At 41.5% G+C, this 23,806-nt stretch overlaps 1 long non-coding RNA gene across 1 annotated transcript in view; it reads left to right on the forward strand.

The window, feature by feature from the left end:
- LOC131382167 (uncharacterized) overlaps nt 1-23,806 on the forward strand; it is a 150,202-nt gene that overhangs the window by 8,777 nt on the left and 117,619 nt on the right. The window contains exon 2 of the long non-coding RNA XR_009211415.1: nt 8,918-9,092. This is a non-coding gene — a long non-coding RNA (uncharacterized LOC131382167). The remainder of the gene's footprint in view (nt 1-8,917; nt 9,093-23,806) is intronic.

Here is a 23,806-nt window from a genome sequence, read left to right on the forward strand (position 1 = left end):
TGAGAAGGAAGTTTTCATTTTTTTAGGAAAATCAGTTTTGAACTAGAATTCATAGACCATGCTTTCCTTGGTGACAATGTTGGATTGCTTCAAAGCACCGGTCCTCTTGCACTGCCGAGTGGAACGATGACTAGGCACTGTGTGACGAGGCACCACGCTGATTAGTAACCAGAAAAGAAGTCCTAATCGCCATGTAGCTTTCTACGCTCTTGCTTTACATAAATATGCTGGTAACTACTGACTCTCAGTTTTGCCAGTGATTTTGATAGTAAACATATTTTCAGGCCAGAAACTCTACAATGTAAAGTAGGATATTGACCCCACTCCGAAGCCAAAAAAAAAAAAAAAAAAAAATTGGGAATGAAATGCATGACTGTATCAGCCCTTGCCCCTCAAATGGGTTTTGGCATGCTTTAAGAGAAATAAAATATAAATTAATTCTCAAAGAATTTAGGATGCTCTTCCAGAAAGAGACGAGTCAGCTCCCCACATCAAACAGGGGAGTCTTTCACATATTTAGTCCATCTTCTATATTTACAGAATTCTCACATTACTTTCTTTTCTTGGTTTACAACAATTCAGTACTTTTCTTTAAAGCTGTCTAAGAAATTTGTGTTTCACAGATCCTAGAGGCAGTGCAATTCTCGACAGCACTTACAACAAAGGTTTATTTTCACACAAATTGTCCAGCTAATTCAGAGAGGTCTTCTGTGTATGCACATTGGAGTAATTTAAGCTCAACTGTTTTCAAATCAACAAATATTACATCTCCCTGTTACACCCCAGGCATTGTTCCTTCTTCTACACGTTCTTTCTTGCTTTCTATAAGTTAGGCTAATCCACTATTAAAGTACAGACACGATAATACAAATTATTGTTGAAATACTAATCCAAAAACAAAATAAGGAAAACATATTTTGAATGGTGGGAGGTGTGGACAATAAATGGAAAATCCAGGTTTCTCTTCTTTTTTATTTTTTGTGCCAGGTCTTGTTTGCTCAGTGTTTACAATTGGGATTGATACAAGTCAGTTACCTAAGAAACTCTGTTGGAGAAAATAGCCACTAAAACTCTGAAGAATCTGTCTTCCTTGCTTATTTTTCAAGCACACTCTAACATATTTAAATCAGCAAATTTCTGGCAGAACTGAATTAAAGGTCTGTCCTATTGGTCAGGCTTATGTGTAAACACAGTTATGTAAGCAGTACTTGAGGGCAGAAATTGTCCCAGGCACAAGCTATTGTCACAACTAATCTTTTTACAATGCAAGATGAATTAACTCACGACTTTAAAATGTTGTGCCTCATAGTCTATTAATCTTTCCATCTTTTAATGCAAAGTTATTCATACTGGAAAAATATATATTATAATTCACATATGTGTACAGTCACATACACATTGAGACTTCTATTGGAAATATGTAGAAATACTATGTAGGCATTTGTAAACTTCAGGTGATAAGTATACAATTAAATACACATCATGATGACTATTTTTGTGAAATGATTATAGCTAATTATTCAAAAGTGTTTGAAATCTGTATGTACATCTTGATTAGGAATCTAATAACTACATATTAGAATTTTAAATTATTAGAAATGTTATGTTTCACATTTAATGAATCTAAACTGACCTTATAAAACATAATTATAGAATGCAGGTAGTTTTTAATGGAATCAAGGCTTTCTAGTTTATTCAATGAAATTTCATGTTTTCTTAGCTTACAAACTAATAGCAACATCAATTTAACTTTTACAAACCTAAGCTCCCTTATATTTTAAAGTAGAAATTAGAATATTTCCCATTGTAGAAGCATTTTGTGATGTAAAAACATAGCATTTAGTGAAGTACTTCCACCAAGTCTTAGCAATCTGCTTATTAAAATACGAAATAACGAAATGTAAAAACATTTAGTAATTTTGATCAATGAACTTATGCTGACATCCTTTTTGCATATCTGTAATATATTATTAATAAATTGCTAGTAATATTTATAATCTAAAATAGTTTCCAATTGCTGAGGAGCAGCACTTAGAGATGAAAGCCTTCTTTCGTGTATAAAAATTATGAGAGTCGCAGATGTGAAAATTGCCATCTATTTTTGGTTATGCACACACCCCAAGTTCTCCTCAGGCCACAATAAACGTAATGCACAGAGATCCTAATGGCCAGTCCAGGAATGCCCCGCGTCCAGAAGCACTGAGTAGATGATGGCCACCAGGACATTCCACAAGGTTGAAGCAAGCACTTAAGTCTGCAGATGAGGGTGGTGACAGACAGCAATTAGGAAATTGATGTCAATTTAAAAATTCCTTTTGCATGAAAAATTCATCTTCAATTTATAAGGATTGATTATTATTCCTGTGCCTTTTTATTTCCTGAAAGTCACACTTCAATATTAAGAAGAAAGAATTTTACAAATCCAAAAATGGCTGACAGCAGGCAAGTGAGAACTATTAGTTAACTGATCAAAAAAAAAGAGTGGAAGTGGACAGAGACGAAAACTGGCAATAAACTGATTATAATTTCCTCTGTGCCTTCCTCCCTTCTTCCTTCTAGCCCGCCTTTATATTATTTTTTAACAGAACAAATTTTCCTGGGAAAGCTAGAAGTTTTTTTGTTCTGAAACAGTAACAAGTAACTTCCGTGACTTTGTCATTTTAGCTTTCACTCTTGGTGAAGCTCAAGGCAGTGGCAGATGAAGGCAGGCCTCTTGAAGCTCCAAGTCACTTTTCCCTGCTCAAAGGGCCTCCCACTTCATCATGGGCAAGCCTCAGCTGGCAGGTAGCCCAAGGGAGGGCTGTGGGTCACTGCCCACCACGTCCTCTAGCACATCCACACATGTACACATGTACACATGCATACCCCACGCCCTGCATACACACACCTGCATTCACATGCATGGATACACGTGCACGTATGCAAGCACACGTGCACATGCACACACCACCCCCCACGTACACACACCTGCACACTCAGGTACACACAGATGCAGACATACACACCCATCCACATACATGCATACATCCACGCATACACGTACACATGCAAACACTCCTACATCCACACATCCACACTCACATGCACATATGCACAGATGCATACACATACCCACACACATGCATGCACACATCCATATCTACACCCACATACAGTATTAAGAAAAGATTGAAAACTTAAACTGAATTTGGAGGTAGCAGCTACTAATAAGAGTTGCAGTGAGCTAACTGGGGACAGGTCCCACTGGAAGTCACAACGGTGGGTCTCAGGAACTGGGGGGAAGAGGCTGCAGGGGCTCGGGCCTTTAGGGTGTTTAGATTCCATTGTGTCGTAGCCTTGTTTTAACCTACCTTGCATCGTTCTGTCTCATCAATCATAATTTAAATATTTGTTTTCTCTACATCTCTTTGATCTTTTCTGTAAACTGCGGTCTTTGACAGAATTTTATGTGAAAAGAATGCTGACAGTGGCATTCGAATTTTTAAAAAAATTCTCTCTGATTAACACATTTCTCTTTTGTGGCTGAACCACTCGTCATAGGAGGATTGTTCACTAGTCCTTTGCTTTCAACAGCTCTTAAGATCATTTGTGGATTGTGTAACTGGAGAATTGTGTTTGGGAGGGTTTCAGCTTCCTGGCCACAAGGCATCTTCTCTCCCATCTTGCAGTAAGTTGACCATCTTTGTGCTGGATGATCCTCAGGCCTGGTGGTCTGAGAGGTACCTTGCTCTCTTAGTTATAGTACCTCTTTATGCATATGTTACGAGAAAGTGTTCAGAAGAACCAATGTATTTTCCCAAGGAAAAGAAATCAGGAACCTGGTGTATTTTGCCTGATGCTTTAGATAAACTAATCCAAATAGGTGAGTTGTCTGTTGTTTACAGTTGAATGTCAAACAGAGAAAGCTGATACATAGAACCAATAACTCTGTTATCCCACATTGTACATAGACTCCAACTTTCTGTCTAAGTCATTAAGTTTCAAGGGAAAGCAAAGATGAGAAGGTAGTTCATACTTATGCTTTCCTGTTTTGTTTTGTTTTTTTTTTGCGTGCCATTCAGCAACCTTGTCCCTCCTTGGTGTGCTCTGCAGGTGATGGCCCACCCTCTCTCATATAAATCCTTCTGCTTCGACTTCGCATTTTGTGAGGCATAGTTTTGAAATTTTAGAAATTAATTGCTTTTAGGCAGTGCCTAGATTCAGCTGTGAATGAGTCTGTGCACAGATTGTAAAACATGCTCTGGACTCATTCGTCCCTGTTGAAAGGAAATGGCAGCCTCTTGCCATACCAGGAAAGGGTAAGTCACAAAAAGTGATTTTGCTCTTGTTTATTCTGTGACGTACATTTCTTTGAAAAACATTTTAGTTTTTCAGCCCCAGAAGGGAAACCATCAGCCATGCTAAAATTTATTGTTAAGCCTAGCAAAGTGGAAATGATGGTGGAAAATATTAAAGAGATATAATTTTTATTCTTTGAGACTTTGTACAAATAGTAAAACATGCCTTTCCCCATATCAGTTAAGACTTATCCACAAAAGCCCAAGCAGCCAAATGGACTCTTAACAACCCAGGTGTCATTTATTTTCTTAAGATATAATTTAATGTAACAAGACAGAAACAGCCAGAGGTTCACTACCAGGAAAAAAATGATATGGTCATGAATAGTGTGATTTGCATTTCACTTTTTATTTTAGAACGGCTGAATGAAAAGAAAAAATGCTAGATCTATTTTAATCTACCAAGTGAATGAATGCTTTCTAGTTTGTTTTCTAAACTGCTCAGAGGAGTAGAATTGCTGCAAGAACCCTCCTCTGTACTGGATTAAATATTCTGCAGGGCCATCCAAGGTTAAGTCTCTTCTTTATTTAAACTGCAGCACATTTCCTTTTTTTCATACTCGGTTCTCTTACTGTGTGTATATTTTTAATAAACTTATTTTCCTTTATCTTTTTCTTATTTAGTTTAATATATTTTTTAAACAAGGGAGCCTCAGAGAATTATTATGAATCTCAATTGCATATGTAAAAATACTTTCATAGTCTATGAAGATCTATAAAAACATGAAGTATTGCCGTTTTATATGTGCAGCATATCTTATGATTCTGCATTTCAAATGCATAATCAGTATCATGTGAAAAACCCTAATTATCTTATTTAGCTCACAAGGGTATATTCAAAATAAGTGGTTCAGCTTAGCAATATTTGCATAGTCCAAACAGATTTTTACCCTCTTTGACACCTTTAATTTTAGGGCAAAATATGTATGGAAAAAATTCTATTTATAAATTACAGTAAAGCATTAATAAGTTATTTCAGCCAAGAAGTCAGATACCTTTACATGTTTTGTTAAATGTAAAGATAGAATTTGATTGTTTGACAGTTTAGTGCTGTCACCAATGTATAAAAAGTAACTAAAAATAGCAAATTTATACCATTAATTTTTTGATTAATATGTACAGATGAAGTTTCTTTTCTTTCTTAAATCAGTTGCCCACATGAGAGATCCAATGTTTTTCCAGCTTTTACTTTCAGCTCACAGACATGGCCACCTTTTGCTCCACAGAAAGTTCTTATCATTCTCCATTTCAAGGTAAATTGATGTGCAGTTACCATGCTCATCAATTACGCCAATAGCAGAAATGCATATAAACCAAGAGAAAGTAGCTCTCAAGATTAAGAAAATGACCTAAGTTCAGTCTCATTTTAAAGACAGAAAAATGGAAATGTATTTGCCTTTCAATGGACACACTTTCAGGGTATTGAATAAAAGTAATCGTCTTTGATAACTAAGTCTACCAAACGTGTACATGTTTTCAACCATTCTAAATCTTTTTAAAAATATGTATCATGCAAAATGCATCAGATTTTAACAGTTTATTCTCTCTAGTTTAGAAATTAAAGATGCATACATCCAAGATGAAATCAAAAGTCAGTATTAAGGTATAAATTATCTAAGCCAGGTATATAAATTTAATTTTTGCCAAAATTTTGTTTTTACATGAATCCACTGAAATAGAACCTTCTGTGAATGGTAGGCAACACAAGATTTATAGTGGTGGTAAATTATTAGAGCGACATAGTATAGCATCTTGGAAAGTAAAATTTCACCATCAACCTTCATATTCTTAACAATGCCAGTGTAACACGCACATTTTGAAATTTGTATGAAGCCCCAGTGCTATAGTGATGAAGCAAGCTCCTTTTTAATTTTAGTTTTTTTATGTTAATCTGACCAAAATTTAGATTCAGTCCATTTTATGATGATTTTAGACACTCGGCATCAATTGTTCAGTGGTACCAAATAACTTTTTATATTACCTCTTATTTATCTTTTGCTTTTCACTGCAACTGAGCACATCACTGTGTTTTCCCCTTTTCCCTGAAGAAGTAAATTTGTCTTTTTAGTTTCATGACAAAAGCAGGCAACTCTGGTGGCTTATATTTAGTTACAATTTATAAAGGCAGGACTGCGAGTCAAACCCGGGACGTTTTTTTCTGTTGTGTGTTTGCGTGCTGACGGGGACTGGCTTTTCTTCTTATTGTTGTAGTTTGAAATGGAAACGCTGCACTGCTGAGAAAATACCATGGAAATAGAACCCACTGCATTCCAGGAATATAAATAAGCAAGGCCACCCAAATTTTCAATTAGTGCTCCTGCAGAATGCAGGAAATGGCAAGAGATCCGTCCAAGGCACCCTAGGCCGGGTCGTGGGTAGAGAGCAGGGACGAAGGCTGGGAGGGGACACAGGCACAGTGTGAAAATGGCCCGTCTCCAAGGAAAGCTGCATGCTAATAGGCTGGGCTGGCTTCCTGGATCAGCTCGGCCGGGCTGTACGTTCTGACCGAGGGTATGGCTGTGCTTCATTCAGGACGGGGTATTTCCCATCTTACACGATAAGCTTCATCAATGTTCTCTATAACCCCCTCCCCGCCGTGGGAAACGTCAGCCACCTGAAACAGCCATACTCTGGTCAGTTGTAAAAAGCATCAGACGCTTTTGATTTAAAGCGTTAGGCCTAAGCATCGCTGTTTCTCCCTCGGTGGGCATGCCTTGCTAACATGCCCTAGCCTACCAGGGAAGCCACTGGCCATAAGGGAGAGAGGCACAGGGGTGTCTTCCCTCTCCAGAGTGAATGTCAGGGAAGAAGCCAGGTCTTCCAGGGGGCTGACAAGGCAGGACGCACAAGCTCCTTCCCTCGATTGTGTTTCTCTGAAACGTTCAAATCACTGGTGTGACAGGAGCACTTGAAAGCCGAAAAAGGAAAGATAAAAGCAAAGGATTCTTCAGAGCACATGTATACAGACTCCTGCTTCCCCTCAGTTGCTTTCTGTTTCACTTCTCAGATCATTACTACAGCGTTTGCAGCTTTCCAGCTCATCGTGGTGAACTTAAGTCAAGACAAGAGGGGAAAAACAAGATTGGGTTTTTCTGCAGCACGGTGGTCTCCCAGCTTGGGATACATTTTATCTGTTGTGAGCCTAAACCTTTTTTACTTCTGAAATCAGGCTAAATTTTTGGATCCCCTTCAGGTTGCATTGGTAAACAAGAAGTAAATATACACATTCTATTTATTCTTACAACCAAGAAATGAACTAATTGAGTAGCTAGTGTGGACCACAGTTGCAAAGGAAGGAACTCAAAAGCAAGCTCTTCAAGCTGTGATTATGTGGGCAGGAACAACGGCCTAGGTAAAGAGAAGATGAATAGCCATCACTCCAGCCAAACAGCAAATATGAAACTCAAATTATGCTTTGTAATTTTTCAAATAGCAATGCTGTGTATTTGTGGGAATCATAGGAGAGGTTTTTTAAAAATTCTTATCTGCAAAGGTAGAATGAATGGGAGCAAAAGCACTGACTATATATTTCTTTTTAGCCAGCTTCTTCCAGTTGAGCCCATTTTCTTGGCAAATCAACTATTTTCTTAGGTTAAAAAGGGTATCATTTCCTTTTCACAGTAAAATCAGGAATTTCATTTTTGTATAATACTACAGCATTTCCTATCGTTGAATTCTAATGATTTGGGAAGTGTGTTCTTTACCTAGTTTTCCAATACAAAGCAAGGAACAGAAAAAAAAAGTCTCTTTCCATTTGCAATAGTTTCAAAATATACATGGCTGGAGATTTTGTAAGTTTAGGAATTTCCAGCCACAGGGAAATCAAGAACTGTGACCTGCCGTGGCATCTGCTCTCAATCCCAGGGCAACTCTGGGAGGAATGGCCCATGGAGCATGGGCGGCCGCGGCGTTCCAGCCTGCCGCTCTGGCCCTCAGGTGCCGCTGTCTGCTTCTCCTTGTCTTCTGTCTTTTCACCACCATACCCGCAGCTCTCGGCGTTTGTTAGCACCTTGCATCCATCCAAGCGGCTTCCAGAGAATTATCTAATGAATTCATACCAATGTAAGTTATTCATAGGGTTTAACTGATTTATTCAACAAATGTGCAAATGTTTCCAAGCACCCTACTTGTTGAGGTCTCTGAGAAATACAGAAATGATGCTGGCACTTGATAAAATACCAAAATAAATCACCACCCTGCAAGGCTTTGGGCTCGGTGTCAGAGATGGAAGGGACCTTGACACCATGCAGACCAAACCTCTGATTTCATAGATGAGAAAGTTAAGGCCTAGAACTAGCCAACAACATGAGCAGATTTCCACTAAAACTCCATAGAAATCTGCTGGTCTCTCTGGATTGCATCAATATCCAAATCTCTCTCACATGTTGTGGTAGATGAACTTGCTGTTAAAATATTCACTGCCCCTCTGACAGGCTTCTCCCACTGAAGGAATGACACACCCTCACCCCACTAACGTCAGCCTTAGCCCTGACTTGCTTTGAGAGTGGAATGAGAGCAGAAGTGACCTGTACTGTGGTGCGACAGAAACTATCTGCCTTTGTTTTTTTTTTTTCTTCCAGGGCATCCACATTAATCTGGATAAAGGCTGCTGCTTCAGCCACAGCTAAGATGCATGTAATAGGAATGAGAGCCACCTCTCTTTCAGGAAGCCCCTGGGATTTTAGAGCTCCTTGTAACTGCAGCCTAACACAGCCTCAGCCGACTGATACATCCAGTGTCATCAAAACAGAGCAGGTATTGTTCCATTCTGTACAGTTTAACCTTAATTAGGACCCTCATGTGCACTGGGATCCTAATTTGGGTTCATGGACGGAAGACGCCCATGTACTGTGTGCTCTAGGGCTCCATGGACGGTCTGGTCTTTTCCCAGGCCGGGCATGGACAGAGAAGGGCACACCTGGAAAGCCAGGGACTCTGCTGTCCCGGAGTGGCCAGGTTTACCCACGCCTTGAGGGGCTTTCATTTGAAATTCAGGGCCCCAACTTAGCTGTCCAGATGGGAGAGACTCTCCAGAAAAAAAGGATGAAGATGTGCTTTCTATCTTTCTATTTTTGGTAACTTCAGATAGCCTCAACATGAGCCATGTGTTCCTAAAGAAAAATCAGAAAACATAGCCATGACACAGGCCAGAAGGGAACGTATTTATGAGAAAGCAGGAAAGCAGGCCCAGGGCGTACAGAGCTTATCTGGGGAGGCGGCTTTTCTAGTGGACTTTGAAGAATGAATAAGAATTTGACATTCAGAGATAGCAGGAAACAGCCATTTGTGGTGAAGGCTCATTGTGATCAGAGATGTTAGAACAGAAAGGCCTGGGATGTTTCAGAAAGTTGGTAGTGCAGTTTTTATTACTTATTATAGGAACATGTTCCTCTTAACAGCAGAAAAAGCCTTAACCCAAAGAATTTAATTGCTAACTATACAATTATGTTTACTAGGTTAGGCCAAGTATTTTGTTTTCTGTTTTTGTTTTATGAAGGAGAGGAGGTTGCTGTGGATCACCACACATGTGTCTACCTCGTCTTTGATGGCTTACAGCATTTTACTGATATTTTGGCACTAATCACGTATAAGGATAACTCATCCACTTGTATCTGTGTTCTCTATCCTGGACACTGAGCTACTCAGGGCAGGGTGAGTGTCTTGCTGAACTGTTATCCTGAAGCTGAGCACAGTTCTTGACACAAATGGGAATGCAACAGATGCTTATTGAGGAATAAGTCAATAAATATGGCTAGCCTGCCTCAATCTTAAAATGTAGAAAATGTGCCCGTTTTCTGAAGTGAAGGGATTGTATGCCTGTCTTCGACATGTAGAAAAATCAAAATCATCATCATGATTCACCCAGCATGTGTAATGGCCTACCCTGAACATCAAGTCAAATGTTTTCCTTTAGAAGAGGGTTCACAGCTGTGCTGTACATCTTCTGTTTTATTTGTGACCGTGGGTGCCTTTGCAAATCCATTTGTGACTAAATTCACAAAAATTTAGTCACCAAGAAAATGAGAAGCAGCAGTATGTAATTGTCCTTTGAAATTGATTTGCAAACCATTGTTTATTTCAGCTCAGGGTTTTAAAATGATATTCACAATAATGTGAATGTCTCTTCCTGCCCCAGCTCATTCTACGGCCCATGCACGTTTCTGAATCATACAGCTGAGCTATAATCCTCAGAAACCAGGGACAGCTGTCCGTGGACGGATGTGCTTTTCTGGAAGGATCTCTCCACTGGGCAACTTATAGCTGGTGGGAATTACCTGAGCCATGGTAATATGGAAAACCCCACATCAGTCAGGATGCTATGACTAATAGAGTCTGATATAGTTTTTTAAAAGAAGTAATTAATTTATTAGCACAAAATGGTCAGAATGATTTATAGAAATAAATAGATACTGCATATAAATAAGCATCTATTGTCGACGTCATCATTGGAGGCAGTGTAGACATGCATAAACAGATGGAAAATGGGGCTGTTGATCAGATACTAGTTCTGCCCTCTATTGCCTTGGGAAAATTAACCACGCTAAGCTTCAGTTTTTTAATGTGCCTGATGGAGATAATGTTTTCTACTTGTCTGCATTGTGGTATATGGCATAATCAGGTACCTTAAATATTGGTTTCCTTTTCTTTTTCCATCATAAATAAGGATTTATTGTGTGCTATAACAAATTTTTCTTCATGATGATTACTTATTTTTTATTGACTTGGTTTTTATTTGATTTTTGATGATATTTTAAATTATTACATAATCAGTTGCCTTTGATCATGACTGTATTTGGTAAATACAAAATAGTTACCGTTCCTTCTGCGAGCAAAGCAATCGGCTCAGTGCTAATGTTCACTGGCACAGTGCTTACCCAGGGCTTTCCTCCTTCCTTCCCAGCCCTTAAATCTCCTCCCTCCCACCATCCTCCTGATGAAATACATTCCCAAACCATAGCCTGTTTAGAGGTTGTGGCACATGGCCATCTTCAATATAGCAGTCCACTCTGAATTTAAATTTGTCACCATTTTCCTTAGAGGGAATGAGAAGGAAAATGAATTTAATTTAGTATAAAAAATAAACATTTCTGGGCACTGGAAACGTCTGTGGTGTTTTAAGAGCTGTTATCATTAATCAGTCAAGCATGTTTACCCAGACCAAGAATTGCTTATGAAACTGAACCGCACGCCCCGGAGCCCTTCAATGAGAGATGGCCACCAAAAGCTGAGGCAGGGAGTGCGCGTTCCCGGTCATCGTCACAGGCCCCAGCTGCTCACGGGGGTGGCATCTTTCAGAGCATGCTCCTCATGGCTGAAAGGAGGTGACACAAAGCAGTAGTTGGAAGTACTGGAAAGCACTGCGTGTACAATTATTACCTTGTGGCTCTCCAGTTCTGGCCGGAGTATTTTCTTGTGGTTGTGCTTTTCATAGTTTATCCTGTTATAATTTTCAAAAGCAACATTGTCTGCATGAATTCTTTTTATGCCAGTTGTAAAACAGCCGCGATAATTATTATCATTAGGTGATTCTCACCACACAAAAAGGCGCATGGCATCTGCCGGGAGGGGAAGGTTATTTAGGAGCCAACAAAGCCAGGAGGTGGGCAGGCAGCACTCGCAGTCCACGCTGGAACAAGCAGAGTCTGGGTCGGGGAGAGCTGGTGCACATGTCACTTGAGCGTGCGCCTCCACTGCCCACAAAACACTTCCCTTAGAAACAAAAGCAAAAAGGAAGCCCGACATAGAAAACGAGAAACCAAAAAACAGCAGATTCATTCATTCAATACATATGTATTGAGCTCTAATGATGTGCTTGACACAGGTCTAGGCTCTAGTGAGGAACCTGAAACGAGGCAACACTCCTCCCTGCTCAGGTAGCACAGGCGTTCCACAGGGAGATAGTGATAATGAGCACTTGCATATTTAATATAACACCCGACGGGGCAGCATTCTACTGAGAAAGCAGAGAGCAAGGGGAGGAGATAAAGGCTGACCGGAGGGCAGGGGGCCTATTTCACATGGAGGTCATGGGAAACATCTGAGGGAGATGACATTTGGGAAGAGACCTAATGCAGTAAGTCGTGAGAATTCGGGGTGGGGGAGGGAAGTGTTCTAAGTGGAAAGGACCAGGAAGTGCAAAGGCCCTGAGGCATACACGAATGTGATCCGGGAAGTGCAAAGGCCCTGAGGCATACACAAATGTGATCCAGCAAGTGCAAAGGCCCTGAGGCATACATGAATGTGATCCAGGAAAAGCAAAGTGGTCCTCCAGGCAATCACAGAAAGAGAGAGCAAGAACAATGGGGTGGAGGTCGATGAGCTATGCAGGAAGCAGGTCAGGCCGGATCCCACGGGCTGCACAGTGGGGAGTTTGGATGGAATTCTGGGATTGTGGTGGGCAGGAGAGAGGATGATATGATTTGTGTGTATAGAGATCGGCTATAGGGTTGCAAGAGTCTGAAACATGGAGAAGAATTTGCAGGCATTTGCGTTAACCTAGGCCTGCAATGGTGATGGCTCTGAAAGGAGTGGAGGCAAATGTGAGGAGCAGGTGCATTTGAGCTGTGCTTTGCAGGTAGAACTGGAGGCCTTGCTGATGGAGTGAATGTGGGGTGGGTGAGAAAAAAGATAAACTATTACTGCATAGTGCTTACAAGCAAAGACTTACCCTAACCCTGGGGTTAGGAGGTGATAAGAGCCTGTGTTGTTCAAGTCCTGTCTTTGCTCCTTACTAGCTGTGTAAATTGGGGCAAGGTACTTAACCTGTCTGTGCTCATCTGTAAAATGGGGATGATCATAGTATCTCCTTCGACTGGGGATTGTGAGTGTGCATGGGACACACACACACACACACACACACGTGTTTAGAACAGAATCTGGCCTCCAATAAGAATATATGTATTAGTAATTATTATTATTGGTGAATTAAGCAATTAGGTGAATTTGGTCCCATTTACTGAGATGGAGAAGACTGGAGGAGGAGTGAATTTTGGGGAAAATCTTAGAAATTCTGTTTCGGAAGTGTTCAGTTTAAGATGTTTATCAGACTTATACACAGAGGTGTTGAGCTGGACATAGGAATCTGAAGGTCCCGGGGAAAAAGGAACTAGAAATAGAGATGCGATCTTTAAAGCATGACTCCTGAAAGAGATCAGGAACATTGAGAGCTTGGGGAAAGGGGGAAGAGTCAGCAAAGGGAGTTAAAAGAAAGGGTGGACAATGTTGGAGGGAATTAAGTATTCACTTTCTAAGAGAAACAGTGCTTAGAGGCAAGGCCAACTCACGAAGTCCAGTAAAGTTTGGAGGCTTGGCCATGGACGCTGCAACTTGTACAAGAGGCTTCGGTGTTGTGTGAGGTCAGAAGCATTTGTGGAGTGGGCCTGGAGAGCAGGCAGGTGAGAAAGTGCAGATGGTGTATTAGAAAGGCAGCCACCAGGGTGCCTCCGCCCGGATGCATGCAAGCTTGAGCTTTACAAACCCTTCATTTTCATGTTGGCACTGCTGTAAGGCCCATGGTTTTCTTGTTCCCTCCCTATTCTGTCAGGAAGGAATCGGAGTCAGCAATGATGGTTCTGTTGCTTAAAACTAGTGACACTGACTGGCACACTCACCTGAATGGTGCACAAGTTGTCACAAACGGATTTGTGGATGTGAGTTGGAAATGGAGAGATTTTGTGTCCTAAAACCAATCTATAGATGATGATCTCCAGGTAAGAGAAAGTTTTCCTCTAAAATGACCCTATGTGTTTAATATGAATGTGCACAATAAAGACATCTGTAGTAGCAATGAAAAGCAATCAGACAAATCACGTAATTTAGGAAATCCTCACTAATGCTTCTTGTTTTTTTGTTTGTTTGTTTGTTTGTTTTGAGATGGAGTTTCGCTCTTGTTGCCCAGGCTGGAGTGCAATGGCATGATCTCGGCTCGCTGCAACCTCCGCCTCCCGGGTTCAAGCGATTGTCCTGTCTCAGCCTCCTGAGTAGCTGGGATTACAGGCACCTGACACTACACCCAACTAACTTTTTGTATTTTTAATAGAGAGGGAGGTTTCACCATGTTGGCCAGGCTGGTCTCGAACTCCTGACCTCAGGTGATCCACCTTGGCCTCCCAAAATGCTGGGATTACAGGCGTGAGTCACCGTGCCCGGCCCACTAATGCTTCTTAACCTGTCCCTTCCTTTATAGACATGTGTCTCTCCAACATTCGCATGTTGAAGTATGTGACTGTATGTGGAGATGGGACCTATAAGGAGGTAACCAAGGTTAAATGAGATTGGAAGGGTAGGGCCTTGATCCAACAGGACTGATATCCTTATAAGAAGAGAGAGAGGCATGAGGGCCATGGGAGGACACAGCAAAGGGGCGCCATCTGCAAGACAAGGAGAGGTCTCAGAAGAAGCCAGGCATGCCGATCTTTATCTCCATCTCTGACTTGCAGCCTCTGGAACTGAAAAACGTGTTGTTTAAGCCAGCCTGTCTTTGGTACGTGGTCACAGCAGCTGGAACTGACTAATACACTTAACCTCACTTACCTATTTGAATGATGCTCCCTCCATGGCATCTCTTTAATCTCGTCCCTCTCCAGCAACCCCACTGTCAGTGCCTTCATTCAGGTGCTCACTACCTTCTTCCTGCACCATTAGAAAAGTCTTCATATTGGTTTCATGTCTGCCCTAATCAACCCACTCCCTACACTCTTTCCAAGTCATCTGTCTTAGGACCAGAGCCAGGAATAGGATTCACTGGAGTCCGAGCTTCCCTTTAAGGCACTTCACCTGTTGGAGAACTGGAGAAAATTTGAAGAGGATGCTCACTGAGGGTGCAGGTTCTTAAGCACCACAGGAGTATTGAAAGACAGAAAGAAGCTGTAAACCCAGAGACACGCTGGGAAGAGTGAGCACCAGCAGCCACTGCAGTGAGCTGGCCACTTGGCCAGGCACAGGAAGTGGAATTTATTCATTCATTGATTTGCTCAATAATGTTGAATAAGCACAAATATATCTCTGACTTTGTTGAGCTTCTATCCTGGTGGGTGGAGACACTTAATACAGGCATAAGTCAATGAGATGATTTAGGATAGAGAGGGGTGGTGCTATGAAGATTCTGAAAGGGGCAGTGGGATGGTGGGAAGGGGTGCTTCTAGTAGCATGGTCAGATAAGTGGACAGAGGAAGTGACAGGACTCCTGGGATATGAAAGATGAGAGGGGGCTGGCCATGCAGGGGAATAACATCCCATGTAGAGGAAACTTCTCCTGCAAAAGTAGATAAGATGGATGGAGCCTACAGGCAGGGTCAGAGGGATTTCAGGTGTCGTGGACTGAGAAGCGCTAGATAGAGCATCTCGTTGGCCATGGGAGGTGTGTTGTATCCTAATTAGACTGGTGGCCTCTGGGGGGTTGTGAACTGGGAGATGATAAGATTTTATCTCTATTTTAAGGTGGTCCTAGCTGCTGAGGGTGGAGGTGTTGCTGCCACACTGGGGTGTTGGCAGTAGGAATCGGCAGGGGATGGAAGCCTCAGAGTTTATTCTGGCAGTTAAGCTGCTGGGATTTGCTATTAGGTGGAATATGTTTGTGAGTGAAAGAGGGGCATTAAGTGTCCAGGAGGACGGTGGTGCCATGAACTGAGAGAAGCAGGTTTGGGTGTGCCGATCGAGAGCTACAATTTAGCTTGTGTAAGTTTCAGATACAGTCATGCATTACTTAACGATGGGGACACACTCTGAGAAATTCATCATTTACAGGTTTTGTCGTTGTGTGAACATCAAAGAGTGAACTTGCACAAACGTGATACAGCACTAGCTTGTCCAACCTGCTGACTGCAGGCCACTTGTGGCCCAGGATGGCTTCGAATGCAGCCCAACACAAACTTGCGAACTTTCTTAACACATTACATTTTTTTCGATTTTTTTTTTTTAGCTCACCAGCTATCATTAGTGTTAGTGTATTTTATGTGTGACCCAAGACAATTCTTCTTCCAGTGTGGCCCAGGGAAGCCAAAAGATTGGACACTTCTAGTATAGCCTATTGCTCCTAGGCTACAAACCTGCACAGCGTGTGCAGTTGTGACACAATGGTGTTTGTGTATCTTAACATAGAAAGGTAGAGTAAAAATATGGTATCTTATTATCTTATGGGCCCACCATCATAGATGCAGTCTGTCATTGACCAAAATTTTGTTATGTGTCACATGATGTTAGTACTAGATGTTACAGAAAGGGAGATTGGCCAATGTGTTCACAGATACCACTTAGGAAGTAAGAAAAGGGCCCAGATGGGGCGCTGGATTTGGCCAGAGGAAACGTAGTTGGTGCTTTTGATAAGAGCCATTTTAGCTGAGCCATGAAGATGAAAACTGCTTTCACCAGGGCATGTTCAAGAGAGAATGTGAGGCCAGAAGGTGGAAAGTTTTGTGGAGAAGAGTAGAGACGTGGGGGTAGGGAATCTCCAAGGGATGTGGGGTAAAAGAAGGAGTTATTTATGCTGAGCTAGAGCAAGGCTTGCTTGTCTGCTGCCAGGAATGAAGCCTTCCAACTGGTGGTGCAGGAGACGGGGCCTGTCAGAAGGAGCTGCGTTCTCCCGCAGCTGGTGAGGTGGGGCATGGAGCACACGTGATGGTGCTAAAAAAGCTAAAGTTGGGGAATGGAGGTTTTCTCCATTAGAAGAAATTTTTCTCCTGATGATACCAGGAGGATTTTTCTTCCTAATATCACTATATGATACTTTTATCTTTTATGCTGTGAATATTAAATGCCGTTTGACTTTAATGGTACTATATAAACATGATGTATAATGCAAGTACTAACATTATAATTGTAATTTTAAAGAATAATTTAATGAATGTAATGACTATTCAAATATTGCACTAAAAATTTACCACAAAGTAACAACTTTTCACTATATTTGTAGCAGATTTAGAAAAATGTCCCTTTTGGGGAGAATAGCGATAGACCAATTTTTGGATTTGAAAAATCAGCGTCAATTTCCACTGTAGACTTTGGCAATGACCCTTTGCTTATGAGCTCCAAGCACTCACTAGAGGGCGCATGCAAAGGCCTTTCCAGCCACGCAAAGGAACCGCCAGAGCCCTTTCCTCAGGAGGCAGACCTTAAACCAAATGTAAACAGTTTTGCTTCATAACAATGATTACTTACTTGTTGCTGTTTCCTAGGCAGCGAATTTAAGGGTAATGATCAAAAAGCTAAAGTTAGACGATTGAAGTTTTCTCCTTACTTGAACATTTCTTTTGTAAAAGCATATCTGTTAAACAAAAAAGATGAATATTGTTAAGCTTTTGCAGAGGCATATAAGGTCCTGAAGTCTTTTGAGATGAAAAAATGAAATAAAAATGCAAAATGCAATAATGATATATTCTGAAAGAAACTCCTCTTTGGTATTCTGTTACCAAGCAGCCTTAGTGGGAAATGAATATATAGAGTCCAACTACCATTGCTCTATGAAAATGAAGCCAACGAGGTCTTTCCTTTCTTACTCAGTCCATTCCCTGATTTTAAACATTCAATAAGTTCCAAGCCAAGCAATGCATTTTTCTTCCTTTTGTTGATTTTCTGTGGTTCCTTAGGATGATTTGTAGAATATTATGGCTCTGTTGACCTCTGCAGGCAGTTTCCAGATCTTCGTGGTTTCCTCTACAGCTGTGGGTATTTCTCTTGTGAAACCACAGGTCAGTTCAGAACCACAGAACTTATCCTAACAATTAGAATTTTAGCCGCTGTCCTGTGGGGTTTTCAGAGCCACAAGGACTCCATGCTTTCAATCCAGATCCTTAAATTAGTACCATCTGAAGCCTGAAACATTCATGCATTTTCCAAGGATCCAAGGTCAGCCTTTCTCAGTTTTTTATTGAAAGTTAGCAGGTGCCCATCTCCTACCTGTCCCCACAAACACCCTCCCTAGAATGCAAGATCATGAGAATGAGGATTTGGCCTTCCCTACGTGTTCTCGTGCCTGCCCCGTTGCCTAGTACCTTGCCTTGGTAGCATGGCTGAGTCCTTCCTTAGGGTCTCATTTAGAGCAGTGGGTTTCAAATGTTACATTGCATTTGACTCTGCTGGAGGGCTCGAAAAAACACGGATTTCTGGGCCCTATCCCCAGAGTTTCTGATTCATAAAGCCTGGGGAGTGGAAGAAAATCTGTGTTCTAACAAGTTTCCAGGTGATGTTCTTGACGTGACAACTAAGTTCTGAGTCCCACAGGGTTTAGAATATTATGAGTTCCATCAGAAAGAAGTAAAGGACATGCCCGATGCTGCAGAGTTCAGTTTAGACTGAGGGAGGGAACATGGCTAGTCTTCACATGGAAAGACAACCCTCATTAAGGGCATCACTGATCTTTGAGCCACTTTAAACGTGTAATGCCTGTCAACTGAATAGGACCTATGGGCATGGAGAGAGGATGGTATGGAAATAGTCAAGCTGTTTGTTTGAAACTGGGTATGCAGTCACTTCTCACTGATTTCCCTGTGCTATTGTATTAACACTATGACAGTGTTTAAAGTATGAATTATTAACTACTTACACTTTTTAGCAAAGAAAGTATTTGTCTCAGTGATACCTACAATGGAAGTATTCATTTCTCCATTCGCTTTTCGGAGGCGTGGATTTGGTCCTGGCTTTGCAATTGCAGGCAGGAACCAGTAGGAGAACTGATCATCTGCCCCCATGTCGTATGTCTGCTGGAGGCAATATTTTGCCTTTCCATCTCCAAATGAAGTCCACCTGGCCCACTCCCTCTCTCATATTGGACTCTTGGAAGCTGAGCTTCGACTGAATCAGTTTCTGCAAGGTCTAGGCTTTTTCTTTTTCTTTTTTTTTTTTTTTTGAGATGGAGTCTCGCTCTGTCACCCAGGCTGGAGTGCAGTGGCACGATCTCAGCTCACTGCAAGCTCCGCCTGCCAGGTTCATGCCATTCTCCTGTCTCAGCCTCCTGAGTAGCTGGGACTACAGGCGCCCACCACCACACCCAGCTAATTTTTTGTGTTTTCAGTAGAGACAGGGTTTCACCGTGTTAGCCAGGATGGTCTCCATCTCCTGACCTCGTGATCTGCCCACCTCGGCCTCCCAAAGTGCTGAGGTTACAGGTGTGAGCCACCACGCCTGGCCTAGGCTTTTTCCACCTGTTTGAATATCTGTTTCTTTAAAGAATCCAACATATGCAGCTTCTAAGTTTATGCTTTTCAAACAGGTGTGTGTGTGTCTCCTGCCATGTGCCAGGGGACATGAAAGAGCACAAAGTCAGCATGGCACCTCCTGGAGCAGGGATTCCGGGATTAGCCAAGTTGGAGGTTTTGGGTGGAACTGGCGTGCTGCCTGTGCCCTGCACTGTGCCACCTCTGTTGCGGCGTAGTGGACAGTCCCCATGCATGCCTTCCCCTGAGGGCTCATGGAATCTCTCAGCTTCTTTACCAACGGTCTTTCTCTAGAGCAGAAGTACCTTCTCAGCCAGCAGTTAGCCATTGTGGAGGTGCCAAGGGAGTTAATGCCCCTGGGAGCAACTCTTGGTCCTTGGAGGCAGGAGTCAGCACCCACTGAATGTCAGCACATATTTCCCACCTTCCAGCCCTTCCAAGGGATGATCCTCAGAAGTGTGTCCTGCTGGGTTCTTCCAAAGCTCTCAGTGAGACCCAGCTCCAGTTGCCCATAGTGGCAACCCAGCCCAACCATGCCTTCCTAACGGCTTTTCTTTCTTCCCTGACCTTTCTGCCTGCACTCAAGTCTTTTCTCAGTTTGCAAAACCAGGACACACAGTATTTAGTGTCTCCCAAATGTAAAATAAGTGGAGTGCAAAATTCAAAGAAAATTCAAGATGCATAGTAGTGTTTAGAGAACAACATGGGGCTGTCATGATATATTAGACACTTGCTTTCCCTTCCATGAAAAAAAAAATGGGAAAACAATTGCTCTGTGTTCTAAAGAAGATTCATTATCTGCCATCTCTTTACTTACTGCATACATACACCTCAGACTTCTGCAATTTGGCTTCAGACCCCACTTTCCACTGAAACTCCTGATCAGTAGCTTCTGAATCTTCCTCTCCATGAGGATGGACTTTTTCCCCGTTTGTTTGTGTCATCTCTGATTTCTCTGAAGAGTGCTTTGCATTCTCATTGCAGGGATCTTTCACCTCCCTGGTTGGCTGTGTTCCTAAGTATTTTATTCTTTTTGTGGCAGTTGTGAATGGTGTTGCCTTCCTGATTTGGCTTTGAGCTTGGTTGTTGTTGGTGTACAGAAATGCTACTGATTTTTGTCCATTGATTTGGTATACTGAAACTTTGCTGAAATTGTTTATTAGCTGAAGGAGCTTTTGGGCTGAGATGGTGGGGTTTCCTAGATGTAGAATCATGTTGTCTAAAACCAGCAATAATTTGACTTCCTTTCTTCCTATTAGGATGCCCTTTATTTCTTTCTCTTGTCTGATTGCCCTGGCCAGGACTTTCAACACTATGTTGAATAGGAGTGGTGAGAGAGGACATCCTTGCCTTGTGCCAGTTTTCAAGGGGAACGCTTCCAGCTTGTGCCCATTCAGTATGCTACTAGCTGTGGGTTTGTCATAGATGGCTCTTATTATATTGAGGGCAACCTAGGCAATACCATTCAGGACATAGGAACTGGCAAAGATTTCATTACGAAGATGCCAAAAGCAATTACAACAAAAGCAAAAATTGACAAATGGGATCTAATTAAACTAAAGAGCTTCTGCACAGCAAAAGAAACTATCAACAGAGTAAACAGACAACCTAAAGAATGGGAGAAAATTTTTGCAAACTATGAATTTGACAAAGGTCTAATATCTAGCGTGTGTAAGGAACTTAAAAAATTTGCAAGAAAAAAAAACAACCCCATTAAAAAGTGGGCAAAGGACATCAACAGACACTTTTTGAAAGAAGACATACGTGTGGCCAACCAGCAAATGAAAAAAATCTGAGTATCACTAATCATTAGAGAAATGCAAATCAAAACCATCTCGCACCAGTCAGAATGGCTATTATAAAAAAGTAAAAATCTAACATGCTGGTGAGGTTGGAAAGAAAAGGAAACGCTTATACATTGTTGGTGGGAGTGTAAATTAGTTCAGCTATTGTGGAAAGCAGTGTGGGGATTCTTGAAAGAGCTAAAAATGGAACTCTTTAACCCAACAGTCTCATTACTGGGTATATACCCAAAGGAATATAAATCGTTCTGTCATAAAGACATGCGCATGTGTGTTCATTGCATCACTATTCACAATAGCAAAGACATGGAGTCAACCTAAATGCCCATGACTGGCAGACTGGATTAAAAAAATATGGTAGATATACACCATGGAATACTATGCAGCCGTTAAAAAGGATGAAATCATATGCTTTGCAGGAACATGGATGGAGCTGGAGGTCATTATTCTTCACAAACTAATTCAGGAACAGAAAACCAAATACTACATGTTCTCACTGATAAGTGAGAGCTGAATAAAGAGAACCAATGGACACAAAGAGGAGAACAACACACACTGGGGACTACTTGAGGGTGGAGGGTGAGAGGAGGGAGAGGAGCAGAAAAAATAACTGTTGGGTATTAGGCTTAGTACTGGCATGATGAAATAATCTGTACAACAAACCCTCGTGACATGGGTTTACCTGTATAACAAACCTGTACACGTATTCCTGAATCTGTACAACAAACCCTCGTGACATGGGTTTACCTATATAACAAACCTGTACACGTATTCCTGAACCTAAAATAAAAGTTAAAAAAGAAAATTAGCCCCGGATGGTGGCATGGGCCTATAGTACCAGCTACTTGTGAGGCTGAGGTGGGAGGATCACTTAAACCTGGAGGTTGAGATTGCAGTGAGTCCCATGATCTATGATCATGCCACTGCATTCCAGCCTGGGTGACAGAGCAAAACCTTGTCTTTAAAAAACAAAAATTGTTCGAAAGTAGTCAGAGAGATCCCCATATTTTCTATCTATAATTTACCTGTCACAGGCAAGGCGGCCTTCTCCTTCTTCTTTTGTTTTGAGACAGGGTCTTGCTCTGTTGCTCAGGCTGGAGTGCTATGGTTCCATCTAGGCTCACTGCAGCCTCAACCTCCTGGGCTCAAGCAGTCTTTCCACTTCGGCCTTCCAAGTAGCTGAGACCACCAGTGTGTGTCACTGTGTCTGGCTACTTAAAAAAAAATTTTTGTAGAGATGAGATCTCATTATGTTGCCCAGGCTGGTCTCAAAACTCCTGGCCTCAAGCAATCCTCCTGCTTCAGCCTCCCAAAGTGTTGGGATTACAGGCATGAGCCACCGTGCCTGGGCTCATTTTTCAGAAGCAAGGTCACTAATTATTTTGCCTGTGCCTTTCTTCCTCTGTGATCTGGTGGCTACCTCTCCTCTCTTCTGCCCTCCTCCTCCCTTCTCTCCCCTTCCCTCATCCTCTTTCCTCATCCCTCCTTGCAGCTCTGAGTGCTCAAATGCTGTTTGGACTCTTCCTTCTTATAAACATCGTGCTTTTCTCTTTAGCTCATGGCCGAGTTTTTTAGCAAAGTGCTTTATGGAAGTGTAGAGAATAGAGATGTCACATAAAAATGGAATGAGTTGTGAAAACAGGCAGTTCCCATCTCCCCCAAGATAGGCAAATCTTTTAATGACCTCCCTGGGAGGAGGGAGCCAAGGGCATATTCAGGTTTTATAGCACTGTGGTTCAGGATATTGAATGAATACAGTTATTTCACGATTAGAAATAAAATGCACTTCAGAAAATCTTTAAAATGCCCAACTGTGCAAAGATAAATTTTACTATATTCATGACTAGTCATTTTAATAGTTCTTTTTCCAGTTACTTACCATAGGTCTTATGTAATACTTTTGGCAGAATAAAACAAAGTACCATTTCTGCTTTCAAAACAGATCAGTTAATACATTCAAAGCTATTGTCTTTTTCCTCGTCAAAGATGGCATTGTTAGAGCCAGCATATATAAACTTTCTTCCCTGCTGAGTAGACCACGTGGAAAAACGCTTATTTTTTCTTATAAGAATAAAATTGCAATCTTTCAACAGAACATGTTGATTATGCCATCTGGCACATAATTTCTTTGCTTAAATTAAGCTGAGAAATCAATTCAGTGTTGAAAGATATTATCCGTTTAGCATTTTTTTTTTACCTCCAGGCAATTTGAGAGAGGGAAAAAAATAAGTTGTTTTCTTTTCTAAGTATGTGAATTATATAGGTCTTGAATATTTTCTTCTACATAGGGGAAAATTATAATTTATAAGTAGATAGCTACGATCCACTGGGATTTCTTGTTCTGAAGTTATGCCAAAGCTATACTGCATTACCGGAACCTTCCCTGGGAGACCAGGTGACGGTCAGTTGAAGATTAGCATCAGTTGATAGATGGTGTGATCAAATGATAGTAAAGGCCTGTCCTAAGAGTTGTCTACATTTTGCTCAGACTTTTCTTTGTTAAGTAGTTTGTGGGTTC

This window comes from Hylobates moloch, unplaced genomic scaffold, assembly GCF_009828535.3.
Source record: "Hylobates moloch isolate HMO894 unplaced genomic scaffold, HMol_V3 SCAFFOLD_20, whole genome shotgun sequence".
NCBI lineage: Eukaryota > Metazoa > Chordata > Mammalia > Primates > Hylobatidae > Hylobates > Hylobates moloch.